General features: G+C 35.8%; 1 protein-coding gene across 1 annotated transcript in view; it reads left to right on the top strand.

Moving 5' to 3' along the window:
* Positions 1-2,819: 2,819 nt before the first annotated feature.
* LOC106067071 (restin homolog) overlaps positions 2,820-16,185 on the top strand; it is a 48,595-nt gene continuing 35,229 nt past the window's right edge. Inside the window, exon 1 of the mRNA XM_056025223.1 lies at positions 2,820-2,998. The gene's annotated coding sequence lies outside the window, so the exon portion shown is untranslated. The remainder of the gene's footprint in view (positions 2,999-16,185) is intronic.

The following is a 16,185-nucleotide window of genomic DNA, read 5'->3' on the forward strand; positions in this document are numbered from 1 at the left end:
CAAGCGCTTTACCGCTCAGCTACCGCGCCTCTCCTGGCCTAACTGAAGTCTTATAATAGATGTAATTGTTTTGAAAAGGATCAATCTCTTATTCGAATGCAAAAAAAAAAATATTTCAGCAATAAAAAAATTGTTCACGAAAAAGACATTTACAAGATTACTATTCTTTTTAATTTAGGTTTAACTTATAATTATATTAATTAGCTTTTTCTCTTTAAAAAACTGCTTGCATAACTGATTTTAAAAATTAGATTTTTTCGCTTTCATAAAAAAAAGTAGCCGTTGCATCAGAACTTTGAATGGTCTAAAATATTGTGATGTCGGATTTTCAATATCTTTTCTAGTTTACGAGATCTAAACGGGACGGACGGACAGACGGACAGACATTTTGCACAAAACTAATAGCGTCTTTTCCCCTTTCGGGGGCCGCTAAAAATAGACTTCTTACAATAGACTATGAAATGCGAGTTTGTTTATCGGCTCTGGAGCCTCGATTAGATCGCATTAGCTCACAAAAACAGGCACACCCTTCACATTAAAAGCAATACTTAAAAACAGGTAAAATCCTTTTTTTCTTTTTATTATAAAACAACTGGTGCTCTTCGTGGTGTGCCGCGAAATGTTTGTAGTTTTTTACTGTGCCGCCAGACAAAAAAGTTTGAGAAACACTGGCCTAGTACGTTAACTTTGGCAGCTGCGTATCTTCTAATCTGGTGTATGATATTCGCAATTATAAACCCAATCAAAACGCCGAATAAGAATAAGATCCCATCCTCCGTTACGTGCAGCAATCTTCGCATTGGTCATAAAATGTTTAGGTTTACATTTATATCATTTTTTTTCAGTTTCTAATTCAGCATACCACAGTGTAAAAAAAATTACAAGAAATCTAGTTCAAAATTAGCTTGATAATTATTATCCCTAATCCACGCTACAATTAATAACTATAAACAACGCCAAGACTATAACGACAGATTCACGAGTGCATTTATTGACACACTGTGTTAACACACATGACACATCACAACACTCCCTTAGTCAAGGGGAATTATTCAAGATACTCATATAAACAATGTCAACACGCGTGACTGACTTCTGATCTGTATTGAGACTATTATGTATGACTGATTTCTGATCAGTAAAATAATAATTGCTTGCGGCTACTCCTTTAATATGGATCTCCTTGCGGTCATCTCCAGTAATTAATTTAATAGCCTGCAACTGTAGACAATTAGACACGGTCAATCGATAAATGACCAAACAATGATGTAAACATGTTCTATTGTTTATAGAATACCTTCTTCTGTGTAAATTTGAAAATCAATAGCAATGTACTTTAACACATAGACACATGCACAGAACACATATGCAAATAGTAAAATAAATAATAGATTTTGCATTTACCTAAAAAATTATATTTTTGATAACAATATTTCCTTCAAGACTATTTTTAGGATCAAGTGGCCAGGTGATGTTGATAGAATTTTCGCTAGTGGATTAGATAGTCCACAAAACCCTGTCACCCTGTCCAAAGTTGACGGACCATCAAGAGGTTGGCTAACTTTTATTTCTTAATAATAAAGTAAAAATCTCTCGCTCTACACCAACATTTCAACTACTAGCATTCAACATGTGACATAATCACTCAGTTCCAAACGAATTGGTTCGTTTAGTCTATTATAGATGGTTTCGTAGATGTAGGCCTATGTGTAAAGTTTGAGAATTGAATATCAGTGCTAAATTATTATTTCTGACTTTGGGTTAAAATTATTTATAGTTTAAGATAAAGAATAAGCTCTGGGTCACTGTTTGTGTAAGGTAATGGCTAAGTATCGGGGTTAAAACTGAAAAGTCTTAAGTAAAACTATTGTACGACAATATATTTATTATGTATTATTTTATTTACTTATGTATTCATATATACTCTTTATTATCAGTGAGGACATTTGTTTTAAGGTGTATGTATTTTACTTAACAATACATCATTAGAGCAAACAATGTGTACGATAGCACAAAAAAAAAACATAACTTTTATTTATTAAGCATATTTCAAACTAGTGTATTTCACCTGCTCCTCAGCTCGTAAGCAAAGCTTTGTTGTTGTTTTTTAAAATAGCTTTGAAACAAACTCTTAAATTAGAAGTTGAGATAATACAAAGATTTCTCCAGCAATCTATTTGTAAGCATAAAGTGTCGGTACGGCTGACGTAGATAAAATATCAATCTCTGATCACTTTAGTTTATCACTTCTAGAAACTGTAAAATTTATCTCTGTCTAAAGAGTAGAGTTTGACGTCAACAGAATATGATGTATATAGCTTAGAAATAGCAAATAAATAAACTATTAAGGATAGATTGCACCAGACTTGATCAACCATCTATCGACTTTTTAATGGCATTCCTCGACTTTATTTTCAACAACATTATTTGTAAAAAAAAAGAGTTTATAATGGTACCACACTATTATTTACCATTTTCTTTCCGAGAAAAAGAAATAATATGCTAAGTTTATGACTAGAGGTGTAATGGCTTTTCATTATTGCATTATTTCAAATTAATTTTCTTGACATTTAAAAAAAAACATTTTAAAGAAGACTTTTAAGTTTATAATGTATGATTGAAGGCACATCTAATATCCTGGAAGTCAAGGCAAAACCAAACCGTTATGAGTCAATTATTCCATGACGCAAGTGCAGCTCCCCCTCCCCTTGAAACCCTCCCGGACGAGCATTGTGATCGCTTTTTTTCTTGCCATCTCTCCCCACCTTTTGTTTCACGTGATCGATGTTCTCAGACCTGGCCTCGGTACCAAGTCTAAAGGTTGACAAGTCTTAAGAACTAGTGTACAGGTAGTTTGGTGTGAGTGGTTGTAGTCGCTAGATGGAGAGTTTAACCGCGTTCTTTTCGGCTTTGATCTGAAGGACCTAGACCTAGAGAATGTGACGGCTGAGACAGCTTGGTGTTTTTCTAAAATATCCAACACTATCTCTCGTAACAGGTAAAATCTAATGTACATTTTAACGTAACACTTTATTAACGATTACAATCCTAGATCTAAATTATTCAAGCCTGTTGATTTTAATCATCTTATGCTTTAGATTAAACATTTAAATAGATTGATTACAAGATCTTTATAAATCTAGTACATTCTGCATCTAAAAATTGCAAAATAATAATATTAAGACGAGTGTTCTCTTATTTACGATGTTCAATTACACTGACTAAACATTATAATGATTACTAGTCGACCCACAGCGTAGCATACGCCGTTATTTTGCCTTAGACCAATGCAACCTATGCGACCTCAGTGGGCCCCACACTTTCAAAAGTACCGCGCTAATTCTAGGTGTAAATTATTAAATCAAACCATTTTATAAATTATAACAGAATTCCCGCAGCCTCCTAATTTACCAGGAGCTCTTGAAAATCTCCTGAAATTGCAAAATATACGTAAAAGTCATGGAAATCTACGGAAATTATTAAAATCTTTTGAAAACTCAAAAAAAAAATAAAAAATCCTGAAATATATAGACAAAAAATTGTCATTTTGGGGTGTCATTCAAAATTGTAAACGCAAATCCTATGCGCAATGAAAAAAAAACGGCATTAAGCAATACCCGTAATTGTGGAATTAAAGAATTACTTGAGGTCAACAATTCTCGAAGATACATTGAAACATTGGTAATTCTTGTTATTGAGCGTGATCTATGTAGGAAACAGAATTTTTATGATATACTGTATGGCTTCGCTATACGCAAGGCTCGTAAAGTAATTCTGTAGGTAGTAAAGAATAAATAAAATGCAAAGACGAATTTATTTTCTTATATTATATTCTTAATTTTCACTTATTATCCGAATCCCTACCCAAACTTGGCCCCACCAAATCGGTTTCACATAGAGCCCCACAACGGTTGAGTCCAGCCCTGCTATTTAGGGACGGCTGAATACAGAGTAGATTACTTGTTCTCCCCTCCTTTTCTTTCGTCGCTAAAGTTACGTGGGGTAACTCTAGTCCGACTTGCAGAAATAAAAGAGTAATCTTTCTGTGACTTCTAGGTCACAATGGTTACGTCCGGCTCTGCTATTTATTGATGGGTGAATACTAATTTTTCCCCTACCCTTTTTTTCGCCACTAAAATTACGTGGGATAACTCTAGTCCGACATGCAGAAATAAAAGAGTGATCTTTCCTTTACTTCTTTTTGTCCAAACTGTTGAGCCATGAAGAGAATTACGTTTTGCAATGGTTAAGTCCGGCCCTGCTATTTAGTGACGGGTGAATACAGAGTAGATTACTTGTTCTCCTCCTCCCCCCTTTTCTTTCGCCGCTAAAACTACGTGGGGTAGAAATACAAAAATAGTGATTTTTCCATGACTTCTTGGCCACAACGGTTAAGTCCGGCCCTGCTAATTACTTGTTCTCCCCCCCCCCCTCTCTTTTTTTTCGTAGGGTAACTCTAGTCCATTTGACTTATAAAAATAAAAGAGTGATCTTTCTATTACATGATGTCTGAACTATTGAGACTTGAAGAGAATTGTACATATATAATATAGATACATAGATAGATAGATAGATAGGTAGATAGATGCTTATTATATGTTACATAGGTTAGGTTTGAAATAAAAATTACTTTTTATAACTACCTTGTAAAACAAGGCCTTATTGAAGCTTTTTGAAGTTTTTGACGATATGTTTGTGCAGTGTTAGAGATGGCGTGTCCAGTCTAGGTATAATATATATATGTCTGTGGTTGAAAAAAAAGTTTATTTAAATTAAGGCTAATTCCCTTATCATAGACATAAATAAATATAGACTGGCCGAAGAAAGTAACTTCATGTAACTTGAAAACATGTATATCTATTGTATTCGGATTTCCGAATTATGAAAAATTGCATGATCTTCATTCTTAGAGATTAAACAAAATACACTGCCTCTTTATTTACAATATATATAGGTGTGTGGCTGAAATAGATATGAATACTTAACTTTTATACTGCTCATAAATGCTGTATAATAAAGTACACAAAATTGCAAGTCACAAATTTTCGTTTCATAAAACTCTTTAATCGGCCAGTCTATATTTATTTATGTCTATGGCTCTAATATAATATTTCTAAAAGTAAAAACAATTTGACAAAACTTGTAGAAGCTTCGGTAAAAAAAAAATTCGAAACAAAACATTTTCTAAAAAAAGATAAAATTATTTTAATAAGCACAAAAAAGCATGAGCATTAGAAAACTTTTTGTACCTATTTTTATCAAAAATAAAAAAAAATAATCATGAAATGTTTGTTTCGTTATTAAACTTTTATAACCTTCCTTCGGTAATCAAGATTTTTATGTAATAGCCCAAACCTTCTGTACGGTGGAAATGGATGGCTTTGGGTCCATCAATTTACCACAATCTGAAGACTATATCACACTAGCAGGAAGCCCTTCCCACTAAATAAAGAACGTATGCATTTTGGTAAGATAGAGACAATATATTGACACGAACTAAAACATTATCATGAAATATTGGCAAATAAAATGGAGCCCAAACCAAAAAAGTCTTGACTCTTTCAGCAAGTAATGTCTGCTCACGAAAGTACACTCCCGAAACAAATCTCTAGAGCCAGAATAGCCACATACAGAAAGACTCCAGGAGAGTAGCTATAGGCATTATACGGCTCAATGTGGCTAACCAAGGGCCGTTATTAAGATGTCGAAAGCGTGTTATTCGGCATAAAGGGTTTATGCTTTTAAGCAAGTAACATTTGCGTGTATTTGCGTTGTGTTTGAAGAACATACTGTAACTTTAAGCAGGGCAGAACACTTAGCAAAACTAAGCAGAACAGAGCAAACAATGTTTGTTAATAGCTAGGTGGACGTGTTACTTCTGAGTTTTACTTCCCAAATGAATTCAGCAGTGTGAAATAAACACTTCTCTAACATTGTCAAAAGCGATGTGCAAGAAAAAAAAGTAGACTATTTGAATAGCTAGGTCTAGTTTCATCATGAATATAACTTTGACATTTAAATTTCTTGGCCTAGGGCTAATGTTTATCATTAGAAGCAAACGAATCTAAGATTACATTCTGTTTTAGGTCTGTACTTTTAAAAAAAAGTTTTTCCTTTGAAATAAAACAACGACCTTTCTACAAATATGTAGGATCTAGTTCTATATTTAGTACTTAAAAACTTTGTGTTTTACAGACTTTGGTCTGGCTCGCTATTTGTAGTGCGTTTTAAATGGAAGCAATAGGGCTATTCTATTGCCACTACCATTCCTAGTAGCGAAGAAAAGCTTTTGAAATTCTGGACATAGTAGACACTTCTGATTTTGAGTTAAAAATGTAGAAGTAACATTAAAAACTCAATTCTTTATCAATAACAGAGGTACCGTTAGCACTCATTTCACACTCACTGGCTTAGAAGTAAGTAGCTGGCAGCTGTTGACCTCAGAACTGAAAGAGACAGTCGGAGAGCTCTCACAAAGACTGCGGGACACACATTTGAGACCTAATTAAAACCCCTTATTGAAAAAGGAAAGAAAATTTAAATACACCGCCGGTGGACAACGGTTTTGTCTGCAATAGATGCGGAAAATTGTGTAGGTAGAAACTGTGTTTGCGTAGTCCAATAAGCCAAAAACTGAAAAGCATCGTATTGATACTTGGTAATGTGGTTGATATCCGATGTCTTAATAATAAGAGTCAAATACACTATTTTTTTCTTTTAGTCCTAAATTAAGCTCATCCCTAAAAGCTCTACAAATGTTGTTATATTTATTTTCCATCAAATTTTATTTTTGTAGTTTTCTTTAAGTAAAACTTGCTCAGAAAGCGATACGCATCCAAACAAAGAAATAAAATTTGCCTTATTTTCTCTCTTAAACGTCTCTTGTATCTGCTCATTGATATTCCTAGTGTAGAGACGCACTTTAGTTACTGCTAGTGAACGGACAATTATGACGACATAAATTCAAAACAAGACTATAGGAAAGATATAGTTAAACGGACAGTTGAGGCTAGGCTTTCGTAGGATTAACATCTTTTATTCTAGTGACTGAAACTACACTGTTCCCGTTATGGATTAAACCTTCCTTTTATATATACACCTGTTGATTTACTTTTTTGTAAGTGTCTTGATCTGGACGTCTGTGGCCACGAACTCAATAGTAATACTACGCGTACAAAAAACACGCAACCAATCTTCTGTTAAGTTCTGTTGAGTACTTATTCTAGACTCAGATTAGACACCTCCTACACTAGTTTTTATAAGAGACGCATTATTTGACTAGGATATTATTTACTTCTTCAAAATTTACTTGGCACTTTACTTGGAACCATAACCCTAACCCTAACCTAAACAATACAAATTCTAAACGATATCAACTTTATTCAAAAATAAATCAGTTGATCAAGTGCTGCCACATTTGAGGTGTTCAGTCCTGCCTAGCAGCCCACAGCTAACTACTGCCAAGTCTGCTTAAGTTGTTTGAAGATGGTAATTGCAGTGAACAAATGGTATTGATTTCCGGCTATTGTCGGCCACCTTCAGTTTTACTAGCCAGCGCCAATGGCGATTCGAGATTTACTCTTCGCTGTCTGCAATAAAAACACGTCTTGGGACCATTTAAAAAATAAACTGGCTACCGGAGTAATGTGACAGATGTTTGTGTGTGTGTGTGAGTGTGTTGTGTGTGTTAGTGATTGTGTTTGTGACTGTATAAGTCGGTGTTGATTATCTTAAATAGTTGGAAATAAGGAATGACGAACGTTTAGTTTAAAAAATTATCTTCATTTTTGTCACCAGTTTTTTACTTAATACTCAGACTTAGACTTAGGTCCTCCTGCACCATCCATAAAGATCTGTAATTGGCAATGTCTGAAGCCTCCTCCCATCTTGTGTTCACTGTTCTGAGGTCCTCCAAGAAGGTGTGGCGCCAAGTTATCCGAGGACGTCCCTGTTTGCGCTTTCCTCGTATTGGCCTCCATGTCATTGCAACTCTTGGTATGCGTGATTCATTTTGTTGGAGAATATGCACCGCAAACCTCATGCGACGCTCTGTCACAACCTCACTAAGTGTTCGATTCCAAGTTCGTCATATGATTTCCCTGTTTGAGACCCGATCTGTGTAACTGACTCCCAAAATACGCCTCAGCCATTTTTGTTGAGCCACATTTAGTCTTTTCTCAATTAACTCCGTCATCTGACGGTCCCAAGCCCGGGTCAGAAAGGAGGAGGGTTTGGCGTGGGCCCTGTAAAACCACTATTGCTACAGAAAAGGCAAACTTGACACGTAAAGGTCTTTACTAAAACTAACTATATTGTAGCATCATTGTTCTTGGTTTCTTGGATAACATTTCGCTTTGTTTTGGTGCTTTCGTGTTCTCAAAAACATTTTTTTGGAAAATATGCAAATCCAAATCTTGATGAAGCCCATAGAGCTTCCTCGCTACCACCTGGGACCATAGACCTACTCTATAGACAAGTTTTTTTTTTATCTTTATACATTGACCAAATTATAAACGCTTTTTACAAAGCTTATATCAACTCACTATGTCTGTACCTCTGTATTTCGCTTAAAATTTTGAACATGTTTATTGTCCCACTTCCCAGTCTAAGGTCAAGTTAAAACTTTGCACATTATGCATTAAATCTGACAAAACAAGAATTAATTTAAAATTCAAAATATTTTTATTAATTGTTGGTGATTAATTATTTTGTTTGATTTCGAAAAAGGGAAATAAATGCTACTTAATGAGAGATGTGGATGTATAATATATATATATATATATAGATTTTGTTCCCGTATTACGTTTTAACATGTTTTTTCTCCCACTTCCAATTCTTGGATCAAGTTGAAATTTCGCATAACTATTCATAGTCGTTAACAATACACGAATCAATGCCAAAAATTAACCAATAAGTTAATCATTTAGTACTAATAAATTAGTTTTTTTTAATTGCAGAAAGGGGAATAAACAACATGATTTTTAGATAAATGACAGTACTTTAGTCTCTCTTCCCTTAAATAAGCTTTGTAGTTGTTTTTTTTAAAGTATTCTTTTTTTATTTCATTGCTTGTTGAGTTTTTAAACTGTTGAATAAATGGTCAGAAAGATCAACAGTATGTTACTTTCTTTATAAAATTTGTTTTATATGGAGAGTTATAAAAGTTCCAAAGTACAAAACATCTCATAGTATGAGCTTGTTGCCTGGAGGGCTGCACCGAGAGGGTGGAAACTTCAAATACTACACAGTTAATTCTACTGCAAGCAAATGGATGTTTTCTATTTTGTCGTAAAGTAAAGTAAAGTTCCCCTTTCCAACCTTGTAGTCTATAGGGCAGATGACCTACGGTTAACGAGGGTGTCATGTGGCCAGCACAACGACCAACCGCTTTTACTTTCTTCCAACTAATGTCAGGCACCCATTAGAGCTGGTGAACTCAGGGGCTTTCAAAGATTCCGAAATTTAAAATCCCATTCTTCACCTGGATTCGAACCCGGAACCCCTGGTTCGGAAGACAAGCGCTTTACCGATCAGCCACGTGCCTTCCCAGTGTATTTTTACTTTATTTCTCAGACACCAAAAAGAAAACACCTAACTGTGGGAGATGGTTGGATAGAGAAATATAGAGGTGCAGATCTTAGAGAGAAAGTGGAGATGAATTGGTCACATCATTAGAAAAGATACCAGCAATCAACAACATAACATGACAGGCCTTAGAGTGGATCCCCAAGGGCACAAGAGGTAGATCTAGATGAAGATCAAAAAAGAAGGTGGCGACGCTGTGTACTAGATGAAGCCAAGAGGACAGGAAAAAGTGGGAAGACTTTACAAAAACTAGCAAGGCACCGTGGAGAATGGCGTGTTTTTACTGAGGCCTTATGTTCAATGAGGAACACAAAGGAAAGATAATGAAGATGATATGGATGTAGTAAAAGAGTATGGTCCTACATGATTTAGTTCTTTTGTAAAGCATTTTAATTTTTAACACATCTTGCTATTGTAATGTCTTTTTTTTTTCAAAATAAAAAAAAGTGATGTAAAATAAAATAGAGTTTTGCATAAATTATGCAAACTTGCAAAACCTTAATGAAAAGAAAACATAAAGAGTATTTCTTTTGTTTGTGGAATCATCATAACACACCAGACTGTAAGAGATTTAAGCTTAATACCATTTTTAGAATGTTTGGATTCCTTACTTAGTCTTAATATTTAACCTGAAAACAAAATCAACCACGACAAAAATCTTTATTTGTCTTAACAAATTAAATTACTAAACTAGTTGAATGGTACGCCATCTTACAAAGTTAAAAAGTATACAAATCACAGAGTTTTATATAAAATTACATAACAATACAGACTATTATATCATATACAATTGTAAATATATACACAAATAGAAAGAAAATGACATTTAACAATAAACACACCGACATTCACACCACCTAGCCATGCTCTTGTTAGAGGTATGGATTAGCCGATGGATAATTTCAATACCTGATGATGTCATGGATGACCTGCAGACGACACGCCATGGGTTACGTGCATTCATCGAAGAAAGGTCAGAACTAAATACAATGACATTCTCATTGAGCTCATGCCATTGGTTGATTCAATCACGTGTTGTACGTTTGAACTTGATTATAAGGCGAACATGAGTCAATGTCTTCATATCTGTAAACATTGTCTTCCAATGCAAAGGACAGAGAGGAATTGAGAAAAACAGTTGGCAGATCCTGTGTGGTGCCCCAACGGTCCAACAGATTAAGGGCAGGTGACATAAATAAAGACTTACAGAATGGCTTATGGTATGACATACAGGATGACATACAGGTGGACATATAGAAGACACATGATGACATACAAGATGACATATAGAAGACACATGATGACAAACAAGATGACATAGAAGACACATGAGGACATACAGAACGACATATAGAAGACACATGATGACATACAGGTGGACATATAGAAGACACATGATGGCATACAAGATGACATATAGAAGACACATGATGACATACAGAACGACATATAGAAGACACATGAGGACATACAAGATGACATATAGAAGACACATGATGACATACAAGATGACATATAGAAGACACATGATGACAAACAAGATGACATATAGAAGACACATGAGGACATACAAGATGACATATAGAAGACACATGATGACATACAGGTGGACATATAGAAGACACATGATGACATTCAGGTGGACATATAGAAGACACATGCTGACATACAGGACGACATAAAGAAGACACATGCTGACATACAGGACGACATATAGAAGACACATGATGGCATACAGGACGACATATAGAAGACACATGATGACATACAGGACGACATATAGAAGACACATGATAACATACAGGACGACATATAGAAGACACATGATGTCATTCAGGACGACATATAGAAGACACATGATGGCATACAGGACGACATATAGAAGACACATGAGGACATACAGAACGACATATGGAAGACACATGATAACATACAGGACGACATATAGAAGACACATGATGACATTCAGGTGGACATATAGAAGACACATGCTGACATACAGGACGACATATGGAAGACACATGATGGCATACAGGATGACATATAGAAGACACATGATGACATTCAGGTGGACATATAGAAGACACATGCTGACATACAGGATGACATATAGAAGACACATGCTGACATACAGGACGACATATGGAAGACACATGATGGCATACAGGACGACATATAGAAGACACATGATGGCATACAGGACGACATATAGAAGACACATGATGGCATACAAGATGACATACTTGATGACTAGAATTGTTTAGCTCACAATCTACCTTCCAGTTTCCTTCTTAGGTGGAGGGTCACCATCATATTCTTAAGCCCGGCCACGGATCTTTGCTAAGCCGCTGTTTAAAACTATTGTACGAACTCAAGTATAACTCGCACATTCTAAACTTTCTTTAAAAGCAAAGTTCAACCATCTAATCAACAAGCGTAGCTAGTTGGTAATCCCATAGCATATTAAACAGAAATTTACAAGTGTTTGAGTTTTAAAAGTGTAGCTCTATGCAAAATAAAAAAAAAAAATAAAAAATTTCCAGTGCCACCATTACAATAGAAAAAAAAAATTACATCACTTGTGTATGTCCAAAGTCCAAGCGAACTTCGTTTAAATCTAGGATGTGGTAGTTAAAGGTGAAGTCTCATTTTCCCTTTTATGAGAAGTTGCATGAGACAATTGAAACCCCCCCCCCCCTCACACAGGTAGATTATGAATTATGCATAACATACATTATAGGAAAGTTTTAAAAAAAAAACATCAACAATACAGTCAACGTACTGTACAGACAATTAGACATAGACGAACATAGACCGATATTGACCAATAGTAAATGAGAAAACAAAAACAAAGCTAAACAAAAAAAGAACAGCTGTATTGGTGCGTAGAAATTAATAGTTTTTACCAATGGAGAAATTGATTTTGTTTTGACAAATGGAGAAATTGTTAGTTTTTACAAATGAAGAAATTGATTTTGTTTTGACAAATGGCTCCTTATTAATCCAATCTTCTCAATAACTTCACATTTTGTTGTTTTGTTTTTGTTGTTGTTTCTGACACATCTTTTCATGAGTTACCTAAAGGTCAAGGAAAAAAATATCTTGAGTTTAGATTACGATATTTTTATTATACTCTTAGAATCTAGGAATTCTAAAAAACCTTCGTCCTCAAAAATAGAGACCACTTAATCATTGTTGGTGTGTCACTTCTTTAGTGAAAAAAAAGACAAAGTACCTCGAGCGTCAGACAGATATAGATAGATAGATAGATAGATAGATAGATAGATAGATAGATAGATAGATAGATAGAGAGAGAGAGAGAGAGAGAGAGAGAGAGAGAGGGGAAGAGAGAAAGTGAGAAAGAGAGAGAGAATGAAAGAGTCATTACCAAAAGAAATGTCCCCTAGCCAAGAACAACCGGTTCTTAATGTCAGAATTAAGCAGCCTCTACCTAAACCCCTCAATTTATCGGGAACAGCTATCGTGACGTCAAATAGTCAGACTTCTTCTGCCTTTGAGAAGAAAAGAGGGGGGATGGTACAACCCAACACTAGCAATTAAAGATTTTTTTTTTCTGCTGTTGCGAGTGGCATTGACACGACCAATGACTAGGGGCGGCTATCACTAGGGGCGGCTATCTCTAGGGGATTCTCGTGCTAGAGGCTTGTGAGACGATAAGGCACGCGTATTAGTCTTAATTCTGTATGATTAATATTACACCTGCCATCGAAATGTCAAACAGCGTTATCTTTCAATTCCTTACAGTTGAAACAAAGTAAGGCCTATCAATTTATATCGCTAGTGATGCATGTGTTCAAACCTATGAAAATGTTCATGTGAATACTCCAAAGTGATAGAATGTAGCTTAGTATTCTTCCTAAATGTCAAAAACAAACAAAAAATGCATGAAGTTTTACAGAATAGCAAATGTCAATGAAGAGGTCTATGTGTTGTGTTGACCTCCTCAAGAAGGTGCTAGCTAACGTTATCGCCCACACAGTTCCCCAAGCAGCTGATGTGTCCAAGGGACGATAATAGCCGATACAGTTTGAGATGAGTCGCCCGTTTTGTCAAGGTGTAGCGCTGTGCGTTGCAAACTACCTAAGGGTCACCGGCTCCTAATTTTTCCTCACGGTTGACTCCCAAAGGCTTTCACATTTTTCGGTATAGCCGCAACATATGTTTGGATTCAGAGTTTTCCTTGTTGTTTATCCATCTAAGGCTAACGAGTCCCTCCTGCCATTAGCTTAATGGTTCAGGCACCAATTGTTCGCATTGCCCTTTCTCCTATCAGAAACAGATACAAATAATAATAATCTTAATCATTTTTATTATCTAAGAGGAAATTATCTTACAATTTGTTAATTACACATAACCAAAACATTATAACTATAAAAAATTAAATAGATAAAAGATTCACCCAAACGTTACAGGTAAAATATAGAAATGTTTATATCAGAGAGTTGGATTGTATTAAATGAGTAAATTGTCAGGGGAATGCTAAATTGTATATAAATTTAAGTCACCTTAAAATATACGTTTTACCACAGCAGGGTTTGGATTATGAGCTACATCCGTGAAGGTTTACTTATTAGTTTAATCATGATTATATTATTATTATTATTATGTTAGAAAAGAACGAGTATTCATTCTCTGGCGCTGCCAGGGTCGAGTTTCGTTAAAGGGAAACAAATTTCATCGTAGTCCCTTCATCAGTTTTCACCGAGGAATTTTCTGGTGATGTGGCAGGTCTGCAGCAGTACCGCCCTCTTACAGGCAACGAGAAAGTTCCTAGGAATGCCAAGGGCCTTGAAGGTGTCTGTGAGGTCAGTTGTTATTATCCCCTCGTTTGATATAACAATGGGGTATATTGTTGTTTTAGATAATTTCCATAAACGTTTCATCTCCAAGCCTAAGTTCCCATATATTTCCAGTTTATTATTATTATTATTATTATTATTATTATTATTATTATTATTAAATTAGAAACGAACGAGTATTCATTCTTTGGTACTGCCAGGGTTGAGTTTCATTAAAGAGAAATAACATTCATTGTAGTCCCTTGATCAATGCCCACGGAGGAATTTTATAATGAAGTGGCAGGTCTGCAGCAGCCCGGTACGCTATTCTGCCTCAACGTGGCGCTCGGGTGGAAACGATCACTAGAGGAAGTGGTTAGGCTAAATGAATATCAAAACAAAACTCCTGTGGGGGTGTCCAAGGGAATGTGAGAGCTTTCCCATTGCACATAGCGGAGTTGAAAGAGAGCTTCCACGTCCCTGTCGATAATCCATGCGCCGTTCCTCAAAGGACCGTTACACTAATGGCGTGTCCTGTACGATTAGATGGGTAAAACACAGGAAAATGGCGGGGTTCCCGGTGTGCTCTGTTTTCAACCATGTATTCTAGTCCATGCGCCCGGAGGCCAGATGCATCGGAAATAGCAATGTTTTTCAAAGACATTGACTTGGACCTCTTTCAGACAGAACGGTTTGTTCAAGCGGGCTTACACGCCTAGAGTTCGAAGAGCCTTCGGCTCAACTCTTTTGACAATCACACGGTCTGCAATAGTACGCCCTCTGACAAGCAACGATAGTTTTCTTAGCAATGTTAAGGGCCTCGAAGGTATCTGTGAGGCCAGCTGTCATTATCCCCTTGGTTGATATAGCAATGAAATTGTTGTTTTAGATAGCTTCCATAAACGCTTAACCTCCAAGCCTAGATTCCAATGTATTCTATTGTCAAGGATGAATGTGTGTATGTATGTATAATCTATTTTTACAATCTGCGCGAATGACCGGAAGTGTGTTTTGTTGTCAGCCAGAGAGACCAGCGTGTGTGATATGCAGTAAAGATGATTAAAGTTTATGTGTTCGATCTAGTGGTTTCATTGTTTTATTTCGTTAACTAGAACTGAACCAGGGACACCTAGACGTATCGAGACCTAAGGTAGATTCTATAGAGTTATAATTATAAATATAATAGGAAAGCTGTGACATCTATGTTTTTACATTACAATTTTTCTTATATTATGAGACAGTGGTACCGCGATGTCAATAATGGTAGCGTTTTTTTTCTTTTTTTAATCAATAAACAGCAGATCAAGGCGATTACAATCTACGTTATTATAATTATGTGAAAAATGAACTAATATTCATTCTCTGGCACTGCACTGTAGAGAAACAAAATTCATTGTAGTCCCCGTAACAGTATCCACTAAGAAATTTTCAGATAATGTAACAGGTCTGCAGCAATACTCTCCTCTGACAGGTAACTAGGATCCTTTAGGAATGCTTAGGGCTTCGGGTGTATCTTCTAGGTCAGTTGCAGGGGCGTAGCCAGAAATTTTCCATCATTTGGGGACCCGGGGGGCTTGACCACTTTTGGGGGCCTTTCATTTTGCTTAATATTTAGAATTTAATGTAAAAAACACTTATTTGGGAGCCCCCCTCAAGTGGGGGCCCGGGGGGATTTTCAAATTCTCCCCCCTCCTCCCCCCACCCTAGCTACGCCACTGGTCAGTTGTCATTATTTCCTCTGTTGATATAACGACAAGGTAAATTGTTATTTTAGAAAGCTCACACAGTCGCTAAATCTTTA

Source organism: Biomphalaria glabrata, chromosome 4 (genome assembly GCF_947242115.1).
Source record: "Biomphalaria glabrata chromosome 4, xgBioGlab47.1, whole genome shotgun sequence".
Classification (NCBI taxonomy): domain Eukaryota; kingdom Metazoa; phylum Mollusca; class Gastropoda; family Planorbidae; genus Biomphalaria; species Biomphalaria glabrata.